The sequence below is a fragment of the Oncorhynchus keta genome, chromosome 1 (genome assembly GCF_023373465.1).
Source record: "Oncorhynchus keta strain PuntledgeMale-10-30-2019 chromosome 1, Oket_V2, whole genome shotgun sequence".
NCBI classification, from domain to species: domain Eukaryota; kingdom Metazoa; phylum Chordata; class Actinopteri; order Salmoniformes; family Salmonidae; genus Oncorhynchus; species Oncorhynchus keta.
The window spans coordinates 35929828-35946259 of NC_068421.1; the positions used below are offsets into that span (position 1 = coordinate 35929828).

General features: G+C 49.3%; 1 protein-coding gene across 14 annotated transcripts in view; it reads left to right on the forward strand.

Moving 5' to 3' along the window:
* Window positions 1-16432, forward strand: part of LOC127931225 (histone-lysine N-methyltransferase MECOM-like) — a 215446-nt gene that overhangs the window by 90607 nt on the left and 108407 nt on the right. The gene's annotated exons all lie outside the window — the stretch shown is intronic.

The following is a 16432-nucleotide window of genomic DNA, read 5'->3' on the forward strand; positions in this document are numbered from 1 at the left end:
ACAATCGAAGACAGGGGTCACAGGACAAGGTCAGAGGTTAGGAGGTCAGGTGCAGCCTCTGTCTGTGTCAGCCCATGTCTCGTTTTACGGAGGAGGATAGGAGAAGGGAGGGGAGGGGGGAGAAGGTCGAGGTCATAAGGGTATCAGTCTAATTGAGAACCCCCTAAACAGATCCTCTCCTCTCATTTCGGATTGAGAGACCTCCTCCCCCTGCGAAAACACTTCAAAGTCTTTGTCCTTCTGTAAGACAGCACCAGAACCACCATGCATGACTGTCTAATGGTTAACTAACTAACAAACAGTCATAACATCAAGGATGTAGACTAAAAAAAATATGATCTAACACTGGTACACTATCATAACCTACGGAAGTCTCCCAACCCTTAGGCCCAATTTGACGCTAGCTGACTCCTCAGTGTTGGTGGAATATCATCTCTGGTCTATATAAATAGTTTGGGTTTAGATTTGGTTTGGATGGTGGAACGGTGGTCATGGTTAGACTTGCATCATCGACCATCAGGTCTAACTGAGTGGGTTTGGCTCCGACAGGACCAATAAATGGTTTCACTCCCGCCATACATTTCTGTTCCAAGTAGCAACTTTTTGTTCATTATTAACTGCTACCATGAGACTCAGCACATCAATTGCCCTAATAGCGAAATGAAATCCGCTCTCTTTAAAAAAAATAATTTCACTAACATTGGGATTTGATATGATTTAAAAAGTATCTGCCTCTCCCAGAGAGAGATTTACGGCTGGTTGAACAAGCTCTCGGCCCTCTGTCTTTTTTTTCCCAGGGAAGAAAATAAAGGAAAAAGGTTTCATGAATTTTAATCCGCCGGTAATTTATGGGGAGCTTGAATAATATGTATTTAAAAAGAAGCTGAGGATTATGGGAGGAAAGATGGGATGGCCGGGGAGGCAGCACTGTGTCATTATGTTTAATTACTTCACTGACAGCGGCCCATAACTCTTTCCATTAAGTAAATAAGTTGTAAAGAATTTATGATGAAATGCCACATTATTCAGAACGGATATTCAGTGATGACATCCCTGCATTAAATATGGTAAACGCCATTAAGTCCCCCTCCAAAGACAGCTTCGCTCCCTCCCTCAATCACGTGCCCGCAAACCGTCAATATGCCAATAAGCAAAAGGGTCTGTAAAAAAAAAAAATTGATTTGGTAAATGTGAGTTAAGATAGATCTGTTTGCTTTCATCATCAATTCTGCGCTGCGTCCCGGGGTGATGTCACCGACCAGGGAGCGATAAAGCGGTGACGCCCATCTGGAGCGGGTGATGGAGGGCCGAGAGCGCCTGCCGCCTGCGCCCGTGACAGACCGGGGGAAGTTTGTCACCAGGGAGGCCAGCGCTCCACGCCATCACCATAAATTTGGGCATTATTCATAAAGGAATATAGTGAGTTATAGCAGAGATGCTTTATGAACACAGGAATGGGGAGTTATGGGTAAGATAGCTTCAGTAAATAAAAGAGAGAGCCAACGTGTTTGTCAGGGCTGGAGGTCCTCCTGCTTCTCACTGAGGGCAGGCCAGGTGTGTGTGTGTGTGTGTGTGTGTGTGTGTGTGTGTGTGTGTGTGTGTGTGTGTGTGTGTGTGTGTGTGTGTGTGTGTGTGTGTGTGTGTGTGTGTGTGTGTGTGTGTGTGTGTGTGTGTGTGTGTGTGTGTGCGCGCGCATGCATGCATGCGTTGTATACTTTTCCGTGCGGTTGCATGAGAGATATATACCTTGATCACAGGAGTTTTACGATATGTTCCTCTTTATAAAATCCTCTGCTTCTTTCAAACTGTTTCATTTCAAAGAAAATGGAGTGTGTTTTTGCACTGTACACAGGCTCCTTCTGGATGTCAATTTAATAACAACTAGAGTACATGAAAGAAAAAATAGTGAGAGAGCAGTTTTAGAGAACCATGCTCCAAAGAAAGAAAAAGAAAGGAAGGAAGGGTATAGCTGGTAATGTATACGGAGTGCATTTGACCTGGTAGTCTCCGATAGGATCAGCAGACGGCCTCCATCGTCTCTGCCTCCTCAAAGAGATCTTCTCACTAAAGTCGACTCAAGTCCTGCTCAGCCGAGGACTGGAACAAGCACCATTTATCAGAGTGGGAACAGTGGGGGAGAGGTGAGAGATGTTATCGAGGGTTCATCTATTAGTGGAAAGAGAGCAGCAACAAAACAAATCCCTCTCTTCTGTGATCACCCGTGGATCAGCATGTGTTGCCTCCTGATGACATTGGAAGGTTATTTTTTGGGTATCACTGTTAGATTGGCAATAGATCAGTAATGGTATAATGTATGTACTGCTGTTATTATAGAAGTGTATGGCATATATTGTAACGTAAACTGTGTCTGTTGTATATGGAAACGATAACAGGATGCTTTTCCCCAGAGCAATTGAATGTGCTTTTTCACGCGGTGACACTCTTCCGACTGGATACTCACCACTAGTCCATATTCGGCTGTCTTTTCTTGAGCCGTGTGGCACATTGAAATTCAAACACTGTTTGTGTCCGTCCTCCCCAGTCACTCCACCAGCAACAATGAGAGAGACGGCCAAGCGAGAGAGAGTTATCCTCCGACCCGATGAGTTTTCATTGGGGTTCGCCCACCGCCTCATCACACTGGCCGACGGGGTTATGGGTCCAGGTTCAGAGACTGGAGAAAGACGGGTGCCTCCCGCTGCAGAAGGGTGGGGGGGACTTGGGACTCAGGGGTCTTTATGCATCTCTTGAGTGGGGGGATGGGGGTGGAGATTAGAAGTTCTGGGTGAATGGGGAGTCGAGGATTAGGTGGGTTGGTCTGGTCTGGGCCTGCTTTCCTGGGCCTGCCTGCCTGCTTGTCTGTCTGTCTGTCTGTCTGTCTCCTGAGCCTGAGAGGCACTCCTCCAGCACAGAACACCAGCCTCTCTGCTGGTTGTCATTCAGATACCATTCAGATACCACGTCAAGATCGACAGGCAGGCAGATACGACCAAGGAGGGCGGGAGGGCGGGAGAGCTTTAGGCAGGTTGGGCTCAGGAGAGGAGAGGGGCGGACTGGAGAGGGCGTGTTTTTTGTGCGTGGATAAGCCGTTGTCCTGAATGAATGCAGATGTCTCCTGACTGTCCTCCCTGTCTTGTGTCTCTGACGGCCTGTCACCTCTGTCACCGGGGGAGAAAGAGGCAGAAAGAGCCTAGTCAGACTCCCACCCAAAGGGTCCCTTAATCCGCTGGCCCCAGCCTCTTTGACTGTCCCAGAGATGGACCCACACTGCAGCGTAGAGAGCCTGCAGCCACTGGGGAGGGATGAACCACTCTGTCATTCACCAGCTTTCAATGGACACACTCTTTGAGACTCTCTCTCTCTCTCACACACAAGTACTTAGAAATGCCAAGTAAGGTGGCCTGGCCTTGGGAACGATCTGAAAACAAAGTAGCAGTGTATTGTCCTAGTCTTAATTCAACAACAGTGAAGTCATTACAGCACATTTTCAAATTTCCTTACTATTCCCACTAAACGATTGCAGTTAAAAAATATGCACTCCGAGTTTCAATGACCGTTGTCCCGTATAGCGTTAATGCATTGTAAAGTGGCCAAGAAAGCTAATTGAAATCTGTGGTGGCGTGTGGAGAGAGAGGCAGAACGCAACGTCACAATCAAGTAGCCAGTGTACTGAGGTCAGTGGTGAGCTATTAGCCTCCATCCATCTATCCTTCCATCCCTCAATACATTCCTCCCTCCATCCATCTATCCTTCCATCCCTCAATACATTCCTCCCTCCATCATCTATCCTTCCATCCCTCAATACATTCCTCCCTCCATCATCTATCCTTCCATCCCTCAATACATTCCTCCCTCCATCCATCTATCCTTTCATCCCTCAATACATTCCTCCCTCCATCATCTATCCTTTCATCCCTCAATACATTCCTCCCTCCATTATCTATCCTTCCATCCCTCAATACATTCCTCCCTCCATCCATCTATCCTTTCATCCCTCAATACATTCCTCCCTCCATCCATCTATCCTTTCATCCCTCAATACATTCCTCCCTCCATCATCTATCCTTTCATCCCTCAATACATTCCTCCCTCCATCCTTCTATCCTTCCATCCCTCAACATATTCCTCCCTCCATCCCTCAATCCCTCTATCCCTTCATCCCTCCATCCCTCTCAGAGACTGAGGGTTGAGGTTGTACAGGAACACTGCTACTGAGAGCACATATTGCTACTGAGAGCACAGACACCTAATTGTAATGAGAGTTAAGCTTGCAAATTAAATCTGTGTTCTGGTCTTAGGAATGGTGAGTGTGTGTGTCCGTGTGCGTGCGTGTGTGTGTGTGTGTGTGTGCATGCATGCGTGTGTTCGTGCGCTGAGTAAGTTAGTGAGGGAAGGGGGCTCCATTGTTCCAGTGCAGCCTGCAGCACAGCTGTGACTGTGGCCCTCTGCGTACAGGGACCCTCTTCGGCCCCCCCTCCACCAACCTGCTTTGTGTTGGAGGAAATAGAGCTGTGCCCAGCCACCCTAATCAGCTTACAGTGCTAATTCAGCCCCAGCTCCAGCCCCATCTCCAGCCCCTGACACAGTCCCCAGCCCGAGTCTGGGCTTCAGCCTCTACATGCCCCAGGCAAAACACATTACCAGCATCCTCCATCCCTGCATTCTCCACCTATCCACCAGCTCCAGCTCTACCTCTGCTACAGGTGGGGGCCACACAGCACCCTTCCCTGTTTACTTGGAGTGTGTTCCATCTTATTAAACAGCCCCTGTGGGGTGTGTGTGTTTACAGTGTGTGTGCGTATGAGTATGCGTGTGTGTGTGTGTGTGTGTGTGTGTGTGTGTGTGTGTGTGTGTGTGTGTGTGTGTGTGTGTGTGTGTGTGTGTGTGTGTGTGTGTGTGTGTGTGTGTGTGTGTGTCTGCCTCTGCGTGCATGCCATTGTCCACTCTGGGCGATGAGCGTTCCTCCAGTGTGACTGGAAGTCGATTGTCTTGGAGACATGGTGTCTATTCAAAACAAGAGAAGTTGGGAGTCTTTCTCCCTCCCTCTCATTTGATTAGTAATCCCTTTCGTTGGTCTAATCTGTTGTGTTTTGTGGTGGTGGAAGGGTAGCTTGGGGGGAGAGGACTGTTATTATTGATGTTCTAATCTCGTGTGAGAGGAGCGAGGAAAGTCGAGGCACATTCAAGAGTGGGAGAGAGAAAGAGAAAGAGAGAGAGAATTCCACTCCACGAGGTCACAGAGCGTGCATTCCAACAGTCTTGTCTCCAGGCCACTCTTCACTCTTTTAGTCCAAGGGGAAAAAAACAACTTTACAAATGAACGATTTCCCCCCTCTCTTCCTAGACCTCTCCTCCCTCCCTTTCCTCCTCTCCTCCCCTCTCGCTCCCTCTCTCTGTCTGGCTGTGGTATCCCAGCAGGGAGGGGAAGCTAGGTTAACTAATTGAACAGGGTCAGAGTGAATTGCAGCAGGACAAAGACTGGCATTAGTGGCACAGCCAGAGGAAGGCAACAATGCCAGGTGAAGGAGGGTGTGGATGGAGGGGGGTGGATAGCCTAAGAGGTCAGGGGTCACAGACCTTATTAGATCTCAGGAGAATAGGGGATGTGTTTGGGTGGCTGGGAAGGGGGGGGGGGAGTTTACCTGGTAGAAAGGCTACAATAGAGAGTGGGATGGAGGAGGATTGGTGGGTACTCCATTAAAGCTAACTCAGCTTCTGAACAGCCCACTCAGGCCAGACAAGCGTCTGCACACCGGATGCCCCATACTAGGCAGCAAAACATATCCTATAGGAAGGCCAAAGGAAGTGCAGAGAGCTTAAGTCAAACACAATGACCTACGTCTGTCTATAGGTCTGTCTACGCCATGTCTCTATAGGTACAACCAATCTCCATTGGTTGATTCTAAAAACAGGTGCCATTAGCTCTAATCTTAGGAACTTATATAGTATAGATGGTAACACTGCCTTATAAGACATGCTATAAGACATGCTTTAGTATGTCTACTATCCCAAGCTGTTTTTGCACTCTGAGTATGTCTCTGCTCAGATAGGATGTGATGGCACACAGAGGTTGAGCAACCACACCTGTATAAGGGTCTTTAAAATCACACACACCTCCCTAACTGTCTCCCCTGTCTCCCCTAGCATTACACTGAATAAACCCACCATTTCTCTCGTGTGCACTCAGACACACTGTCCTCTCTGTCTATCACACGCATACACATACTCTCACTCAGAAACAGTGAGGGGGGAGAGAGAGAGAGAGAGAGCGGGGGGAGGTGGCGAGAGAGTGGTGAAGATATTGAAAGAGAGAGTTTGTGTGTGAGACAGAGAGAAAGAGGAAGAGAGAGGGAGCGTAGAGGGAGAGACAGAGAGAAAGAGAGAGATTGAAAGAAACAGAGAAATACCGGAGCTCCGGGCACAGCCAGGCAGGACTTTTAGGTCTAGCACAGAGAGGAGGAATATAGCAACTCTGTCCCACTTTTTCTGCTTGAGTCGCCCTAGTCCTTAACTAACAGTCAGATCACATTACTCAGGCAGTAAATCTAAGTACCGGTTAACGCTAATACTCAAGCGCTAATACCACGCTACAAAACAGCTGTCTCTGTCTGTGGTTGGAAGTGTGCAAACAGGCAAAGGCTGGGCCGCCTGTCCTCTCTGAGCTGCTGCTAGACTCTCTTACATGGTTATTAAGTCCTGAAACTCTCCTAGTAGTGTGTGTGTGCGCATGTGCGTGTGTGTGTGCATGCAGGTGTTTGTGTGTGTATGCATGTGTGTCATTTTCTGTGCATTTTCTATGCATTTGGTGTGTGTGTGTGTGTGTGTGTGTGTGTGTGTGTGTGTGTGTGTGTGTGTGTGTGTGTGTGTGTGTGCGTGCGTGCGTGCGTGCGTGCGTGCGTGCGTGCGTGCGTGCGTGCGTGCGTTTGTGTGTGTGTGTGCGTGTGAGCGTGTAACGTGAGCATGTCAGTGACTGAATGTGTGTGCGTCTCACTCGCTCCCTCTCTCCCTTGTCCCAGTTCAAAGGCTAATGGGTGTGGGGGTCTGGTTTGAGAGCTCATTACCAGGTTAAGAGCTAAAACACAGGCAGGCAGGCCAGCATATTCAGACCCTGACACAGAGCAACACCATAGTCCTCTTTCAATTACTCCATATTGCTCCTCCAATTACAGTGGAGCAGATCCAATGGGAGAGCTGCCACCGTGGAGAGGAAGCAGAGGCCCGATGGCTGTAATGAGGTCCTAACCCGTACAGTGGGCCATTATGCCATAATGCTTTAATTTGAGCCATATGATAGCCATTGCGTGTCTAAGTTATTGAAAAGTCAATATTTGTGAGCTTGCCCTCACCTCGGATGTGGTCTGGGTTTTGGGATTGGCTGTAGACTGCATAGAGAGAGAGAGAGACACGAGGGGCAGTGATACAGTACCCTGTGGCACACCTGAGCGCTATCGCTTAAGACTAACACCCAAAACTTGATATAGATATTTTCTCATACCAGACCTGTTCAAATATTATTTCAAATTTCTCAGTTACTTTCACATACATTGGAAGTAAGTATACAGATCTTTTTTTTAAAAAGACAAGTTGATTATGTTCATGTATTTGGAAATACACTTGGAAAGTATTTGAAAATACTAAAATTCACTGCAACGCATTTCACCCAGGTATTTGAATATAGTATTTGAAATAAGCATTTGAAAATACTGTCAAATACAATTTGGTAGACTATTTGGATTTTACAAATAACAATTAACATACTGCAATACAATTACTTGTTTGGGCTGTGCATTTTAAAATACTAAAATACATATAAAACTTATTTTAAATACCAGATACTCAAATACACATGTATTTGAACCCAGTTCTCACCCAAACACTATTATTAGTGCCCTGAGTTTATCTTTACCAGTGACCACATAACCTGATCAAGAATAACTCAGGGCCTATCTCTTACCGTTACATATTGATCCCATTAACACCTGGATCCATGTAGCTGTGTTTGAGTTTGAGTGTGTGGAAGTGTTGGGATCTTCCAGTCAGATCTGAAATAGCTCTACTTTATTTCATAGTTGTGCTTTCCTTAGAAAACATCTCAGCAAAAGCATCTTGAGGTGTACTGTACAAATGCTGTGAATCAGGTTTAATTTGTGTCAAGCTATATCTGCTAATTGTTTACGTTCAGATCAACTTCAGGAATAATTTTAACTTGATTACAACATTTTTTTGCGGGGTATCTTTTTCATATCCAACATTGTTCATTGTTTAAAGAAATAAATGAAGCAATAAAAAGCCAACTCTTATTGGATTAGACGGCCAGAGTATCTTCATGTGGTTTGCATTACTCTTTTCTAAACTTCTGTGTGAGGTAAGTGACTGAGGCTAGACATGGCAGTCACCCTACAATCCACAGATAAATGCAATCCACTCATCCGCGGACAAAGTGGGACAGATAGAGTTTCTCCTCCGACTGCTAAGAAGGAGAGGGAGAGAGAGAGGGGGGGGGGGGAAGGGGGAGAGGAGAGATAGAGGGGGGGAGGAGAGATAGAGGGGGGGGGTGGAGAGAGGGGGAGGAGAGATAGGGGGAGAGGAGAGATAGAGGGGGGAGAGAGGAGAGAGAGGGGGATAGAGGGGGGGGGAGGAGAGATAAAGGGGGGGGGGAGAGAGGAGAGATAGAGGGGGAGAGAGAGGAGAGATAGAGGGGGGAGAGAGGAGAGATAGGGGGAGAGAGAGGAGAGATAGAGGGGGAGAGAGAGGAGAGATAGGGGTGGGGGAGAGGAGAGATAGAGGGGGAGAGAGAGAGATAGAGGGGGAGAGAGAGAAGAGAGAGAGGAGAGATAGAGGGGGAGAGAGAGGAGAGATAGAGGGGGAGAGAGAGGAGAGATAGAGGGGAGAGAGAGAGGAGAGATAGAGGGGGAGAGAGAGGAGAGATAGAGGGGGAGAGGGGAGAGGGGAGAGAGAGGAGAGATAGAGGGGGGGAGAGAGAGGAGAGATAGATGGGGGAGAGAGAGGAGAGATAGAGGGGGGAGAGAGAGGAGAGATAGAGGGGGGGAGAGAGAGGAGAGATAGAGGGGGGGATACAGAGAAAGGAAGAAAAATTAACAACAGGATTATGAGAAGGTGGAGCGAGAATGTGAGAGAGATGAGGTGCAGAATGAGAGGGAGAAAGCGACAGTGATTGAGTTGAAAGAAGACTAAAAGAGGGTGAACGAGAGAGAGAGAGAGAGAAAGAGGGAATGTCAGAGTAAATGGAAAGAATGAGCGAGGTGTCCCGTGTCTGTTGTCAGAGAGAGACTGGGAGGAAGAGAAGGGACATGCACTGACTGGGAGACAGATTCCCCAGCGTTCTGAAGGGAACGTTCCCGTTCCCAAGTGTTCCCGTGCAGTCCCCTAATAGGATTTTCTCGGCTCCAGCAGGTAGTCTGAGTGGGACTCCCAGATAAGGGTTAATGCAGCTCGATGGTTCCTCGGCTGCACAGACGTTTGAGAAGTCTCTGTCACTCCCACCCATTGGCCTGCTTTGTCAGCACCAATCCATCAGAAAGGATTTATCCTCCAGACTAAATCTCAGCGGCCATTTCTGACACATCCAACAAACTTAATGGTTGTCTCCCGGTCCTGGCGCAGGCCCGTCAAGTCCTAATGAGTTAGCGTCTTCCACAGGGATGAGAGAAAGTCTCACGGAAATCAATTTCTCAGCCGATTACACTTTGTCATCGGCCAAAACAAAAGAAGAAAAAGACAGGACAGGAGCAGCAGCGGCAGAGAGCAGAGCTGTGGGATCTCTGAGAAAAAGGCTACCGGGGCATCCCTCTTCTCGCTCTCTCTCTCGCCTCTGATTGTTCCCTGTTTTTCTTCGGGCCCATTTTTATGGTCGCTTCCTTTCCCCTCCAAGACACGTTATGACAGGCATTGTAATCTCTTTGGAGCCGTGGGGACCCTCTCTTTGGGTTCACGCTCCTCTCTGGCCCTGAGTGAAAGCGGGACGGGTTCCAACTGCTACCCAGGACACAGAGCCATAAATCATCCCACCGCCTGGCACGGCTGGTGCCCTGCTGGACCGGCCTCCACTTCCTGAACCACTACCAGTTCCTGCAGGGGACAAAAAGGCCTTTGTGGGTTTCTCTGGACAAGCCAGATCCAGATCCTCTCCCTTTGAGGGCGCTGAGGTTTATGAGCGGTGCTGCCCGAGAGGGGCTGTGAGAGGGCATGCCAAGCCAGAAGGAGAGAGAGGGAGTGGGGGTGGGAGGTTAAGGAGTGGGGGGTGGGAGGTTAAGAAGGACAAAAGGATAGTCCAAGAGATGTGACAAACACAAGGAAGAAGTTAATAGCAAGAAAAAAGAAAGATGGAGAGAAATTGAGAGTATTTCTATGACTCCATCCTGTAAAGTACCTCCCCACGGGGCAAAAACTGGTTGAATTAACAGGGTTTCCATGTCATTTCAACCCCCAAAATTGTGATGACATTGAATCAACATGGAAAAGGAATTGGGTTTGCAAAAAGTCATCAATGTAAGGGCATTTTGTTTCACGTTTTATTCACGTTAGTTGACAACTCAACCATATGTAAAACTAAACTAGACGTTGAACTAACGTCGGTGCTCAGTGGGTCTTCATTTATCAAACAGGTTCCTATTTTTTTACCCCCTACTTTCACTTCAAGAAAATGAAATAAAGCTAGCTTTGAAACTAAAGAAATAGCCAGCAGTTGAGTGTCCCGGGCCAGCCCTCTTCTTCTCGATGATCCTGTTCATGCAAACAGAGGCCACCATTTTACCTTCTTCAAAACAAAAGAAATATAGCTAGCTGTGAAACAGTTCCAGGCCTGGCCTCCCACCCCCCATGGCCCCCGTCCATCCAACCTCCATCCTTACCTCTCTGTTTCAACGTCTCAGCGTCGGCTAGTTAGGGACGACTGTTTTCTTACGGACACAGATCAAGACGTTACAACCGCCCCAGGCCCCAGGCCCCAGGCCCCAGGCCCCAGGGGGACCATGTTTGGGATGGTGTTGTGAAGCTTCTGACACCGCCGTAAATCTGGTGTGGGTGTCCCATCTCCGCGGTGCCTGTGCGATGAGAACGCCAATGAGGCGTGAGGGTGAACATTCCTGGGCCGTTCTCACAGAAACCCCTGGGTTTTCGCTCTCGGCAAAATAACACGTTTCTGCCGCTTCTGACTGGTGCGTCTCTCTGCAGCTGCCCAGCTGTCTATCTCTCCACCCTACTGGAATGACGCTCTCCTCCATCCTCCCGGCCTCTTAGTGTAAAACCTTTCCTGGGAACTTTGCTTACTTAGTGTATAGCGCCGTGTTTGTGTTAAATGATGAATATGAGGCACCGTCATGTGTGTTGTTCCACTGTCTATGAAAGATTGTTCCAATACCAAGCGGCTGTGCGTTGATGCGGATTCTTCCCATAATCCACCAGCAGTAGTGTGTCTGTGTTGTAGTCGAGCCACAGAGCCCTCAGTGTGTGAAATCTGTGGAGTCTGCTAATAGAATGAGTAGAGAGTAGAGACTGTGCATGGCCATGAATACACTGCCAGGGAACAGCCTTGTTCAGACCAAGTGCCTGGGAAAGAGTGTGGTAATGGGAGAGATTTGTGGTCGGTAGTGGTAGCGGTCGGGGTACTGTGTGTGGTTGTTAGGTCATAGAAATAGAATTACTAGAAGGGACAAAGCCTCTCAGACCACAGCAATTTGACTTCAACACTCATGGGAACACTTGATATGGCCGCCTGTCTGCCCAGAACATTAACTTGAATGAGAATGTATGCTCTAGAAATTATATTTCTATGGCCAGGGCTGTGGCCATCAGGTTGTGCTTGCTGTAGCTCTGGCCTACTCTGTGTGGTTGTCTGGGTTGTACTGGGTTCCGGGGCCTGTGGATCTCAGACTCTCCTCATGGGCCAGGCCTGTTGGAGCCTCATCCTGCTGCAGCCTCAAACTACTGCAGTGGTGGCAGGCTGGGTCCGGGCCTGTGGATCTCAGACTCTCCTCATGGGCCAGGCCTGTTGGAGCCTCATCCTGCTGCAGCCTCAAACTACTGCAGTGGTGGCAGGCTGGGTCCGGGCCTGTGGATCTCAGACTCTCCTCATGGGCCAGGCCTGTTGGAGCCTCATCCTGCTGCAGCCTCAAACTACTGCAGTGGTGGCAGGCTGGGTCCGGGCCTGGGTACCTCAGACTCTCCTCATGGGCCAGGCCTGTTGGAGCCTCATCCTGCTGCAGCCTCAAACTACTGCAGTGGTGGCAGGCTGGGTCCGGGCCGGTGTACCTCAGACTCTCCACACAACAGACACGTTAGTCAGATTTTTCACCCAAATGGAAATGCTGCCTGTCACCTCTCCTGCCGCCTCCAACCGCTTCCCCTGTCCAATCCGTCACGCCGCACCGCCGGCCGCGCAAATAGGCCTGCCACTCTCACTGTCATCAGGGTAACGAATGTCCTGTCGTTACCACAGGGCGGGGCGAGGTACGCCTAGGTCCACTCCCCAACCCCCCCTCTCTGGTGATGAGTCTCCCCTCCCTCAGGAGTTGGTTGGGGAGAAAGAGCAGTGTAAAAAGAAGGAAGAGGGTTAACACCCCCATCACTCCCTCTCTCTCCCCACCACCCCATCCCTCTGGTCCAGACTCAAAAGCAACCATAAGGAGAAAATAAATCGCGTCCACCACCCGGACTAGTAACCCTAACGGCCGTCATAAATAACGTGGGCCTATTTGAAGGGGAAGATGGGGCATTAGAAGCTATTTACACTGCGGTAGCCGTGCGATCGATCACGAGCAAGCGGTCCATAGATAAGACCGCGGTGATGTCATGGTTATTTATGGTGATCTCTGACAGTAGGGCTACAAAGGGATTTTCCGGCCGACAGCTCCATCCGTTTTTTGGGGGGGATATGATGCATTCTGTCGTCAGGGAAACAATCAGCGGTGGCTGCCACGGCGGCCGGCGGTGCGCTACGGATGCCTGAACCTCGTACACAACCCCTCAATCCAACCCTCCCTCCCTTGCCACCCAGACAAATGTCATCAGTGTGATTAGGCGCATAAAAAGGGGGGAGAGTCTCTGTCCCACAGCATCGTGCACAGTAGTAGGAGACTGTGAGGCTCTATGGAAGCGTATGGCAGAGCATAGAGAATGCGGACACACACTAGTGGTGAACACACACCGGTACACACACACACACATGGGCATGTTCGCTGTGGGCTGGCAACACATACACTAGTGGTGAACACACACCGGTACACACACACATGGGCATGTTCGCTGGGGACTGGCAACACACACACTAGTGGTGAACACACACCAGTACACACACACATGGGCATGTTCGCTGGGGGCTGGCAACACACACACTAGTGGTGAACACACACTGGTACACACACACATGGGCATGTTCGCTGGGGGCTGGCAACACACACACTAGTGGTGAACACACACCAGTACACACACACATGGGCATGTTCGCTGGGGGCTGGCAACACACACACTAGTGGTGAACACACACCGGTACACACACACATGGGCATGTTCGCTGGGGGCTGGCAACACACACACTAGTGGTGAACACACACCGGTACACACACACATGGGCATGTTCGCTGGGGGCTGGCAACACACACACTAGTGGTGAACACACACCAGTACACACACACACACACATGGGCATGTTCGCTGGGGGCTGGCAACACACACATTAGTGGTGAACACACACCAGTACACATACACACACACACATGGGCATGTTCACTGGGGCTGGCAACACACACACTAGTGGTGAACACACACTGGTACACACACACATGGGCATGTTCGCTGGGGGCTGGCAACACACACACTGGGCCCTAGGACACATAGGTACTGAGCTGCATTCACACATCGACCAGGGCACAGAGATTACTGTGTGTTATTAGTCTTAAACTGTAGAAACGTGGCTGAAGAGAAAGAGAGAGTCCCTGGGCTACTGCAGGAGAGATGGAGAGCGCTGGAGGGAAGGTAAGAACAGGAGTTTGGCTACAATCTTTTTGTTGTTTTTGGTCGCCGGCCCCTCGAAGTAGAAGGAGGAATATTGTGAATATTAGTGCAGAACTTCTGTCCTGGGTCTAATCCCAGAGACTCTCCACGGGCGTGCAGGCTAGGAGCGTGGTTTGAACACTCGTTACCCCCTCTTGACTACCCCCTACCCCTTCACCACGCCTCCTCCTCAATACACTCACGACAAGAAAATAATAATAAAAAAATGCACCAAAACAGCAAAACAACAAGATGTGTGGAGTCTAAGTCCTGCCCAGCCCTGATAACGGTTGCCGGGGCTTTAAATAAGCAAACACATGTGGCCCTTTGATGTGTCCCTTATCTTGGCAACTAGAAACACTCCCAGAGTTTTCCAGCGAGATCAAATTCCTTGCAATTAATCTGCCATTTATTAATATAAAAAACTTTGTCGCAAAAAACACGCACGCACAGGCCGTGTCCACGCTCGGCATGGCACAGCGCTTCTGGGGGCTTTCATGCTGCTAATGAGAAAGTGTGCAGAGAGAGAGAGAGAGAGAGAGAGAGAGAGAGAGAGAGCTGGGGAAGTATTTTAGTGTAACTCCTTACGGACTTTTTGTGTAGCTCCTTAATACCACATGGTTAATCTCAGATGAGCAGAGAGGGAGTTTATAGGTGATGACAGCTGAGAAGGAGAAACCGTCCTGGCACAGAAGAGCTCTTACAGAGAAGTACAAAGAGTCAGCGGAGGGGGGTGTTCAAGGGGAACGGAGAGACACAATACAACGGGGTCAGCGCTGGGTCACCTAAAGTCCATGAACTGGAGGCTCCTGTGTGCTGTCACAGGCATGAGCAGTCCCATCCTCACCCAGAGACACACAGACAGACGGACAGCGTTACACACACACACACACACACACTCAGACAGTGTATTAGGAGGAGTGTGTGTGTGGGGATCATTGGAATGGGATGGAGAGTTCTCTCAACTCTGACCTCTCAACTCTGACCCATGTGCTGACGAACAGCAAGGGGTTAAGGCATGGATGTTTCCATGGTGACACTCTAGGGTCATGATGAGGTCAGAGCACTTCCTCATTCGCACAGGTGCTCCTGTAGTATCTCCTCATTCGCATTCGTGTTCGAGAGAGAGTGTGTGTGTGTGTGCTTTGAGGTTGTGTGTGTGTGTGCCAGGTCCATGCTGTGTAGTAGGGTGCTGATTGACAGAGGGCATACAGAGGTCCCCTCCCCAGTGCCAGTATCCGACAGAGACACTACAGACTCTACTTTCCTCTCTGCGGGCAGCCCACCAATGAGGATGAGTCCTCCACGCCCGCGGCAGCCCCTCGTCCCTATCCCAGCCTGCCTTGGGGGGGTGGGCAGAGTCTTTTGTTAGAGGACACTGTGGGTAATAAATCTGGATCTGGTAAATAGCCCATGAATAAAGGGAGAATTTTATCCTCGGTGGCACGCGGAAGATTTAGTGCGGGAGGCAACATGGCCTCTTCAGAACATCTACAAAGTGGTCACTCAGCGAGCTTTAAGAGGCATAAAAAGCCGACGGTAGTCCATTAAACCTCCAACATGAAGATGGGCTCACGGTGGGTGATTTAGCGCCAACAGGTGCATATATATTCTACTGTGGTGCTCTCTCTCTCTCCCTCATTTTTTATCTGTCTCAATGAGGAAGTAACTGAGCTCAATGGATTTTAATGGCCAGGCAAGAGAAGTCACAGAGAGGGAGAGAGAGGTAGAGACAGGGAGAGAGAGAGAGTAGGAGAGAAGAGGTAGAGACAGGGAGAGAGAGAGAGGTAGAGAAAGAGGAAGAGAGAGTAGAGAGAGGGGGAGAGAGAGGGAGAGAGAGAGAGAGAGAGAGAGAGAGAGAGAGAGAGAGAGAGAGAGAGAGAGAGAGAGAGAGAGAGAGGTAGAGAGAGAGAGGAGAGAGAGAGAGAGAGGGGAGAGAGAGAGAGGTAGAGAGAGAGACAGGGAGAGAGAGAGGTAGAGAGAGAGAGAGAGAGGAAGAGAGAGAGAGAGAGAGAGGTAGAGAGAGAGAGAGAGAGACAGGGAGAGAGAGAGAGAGAGAGAGAGAGACAGAGAGAGAGAGCGGCATTGAGAAAGTGTTTATCAGGTCCATTTCAAGACTACAGGTCCCCCACCACTTCAGAACCACTAAGTTTATAGGCAGTGGACCTCTCTTGTCATAAAGGCGGCCATTTGAAGTGGTACATAAAGTGGAATAGTGAGGAGTGATGGTCCAGGGGATGGGGGTGCCGAGGAAGAGGGGGAAATTTGGGCTCTGGACAGAACAGTTAACTTTTCACCTCATGTTGACTAACTCAATGTTGAGTGTGCGACAACTTGTTTGTCATTGAGTATTGTATGGAGGGAATTATGTGTTGAGAGAGAGAGAAAACCCATTTCTATGCAAACACTGCATATTTGTACT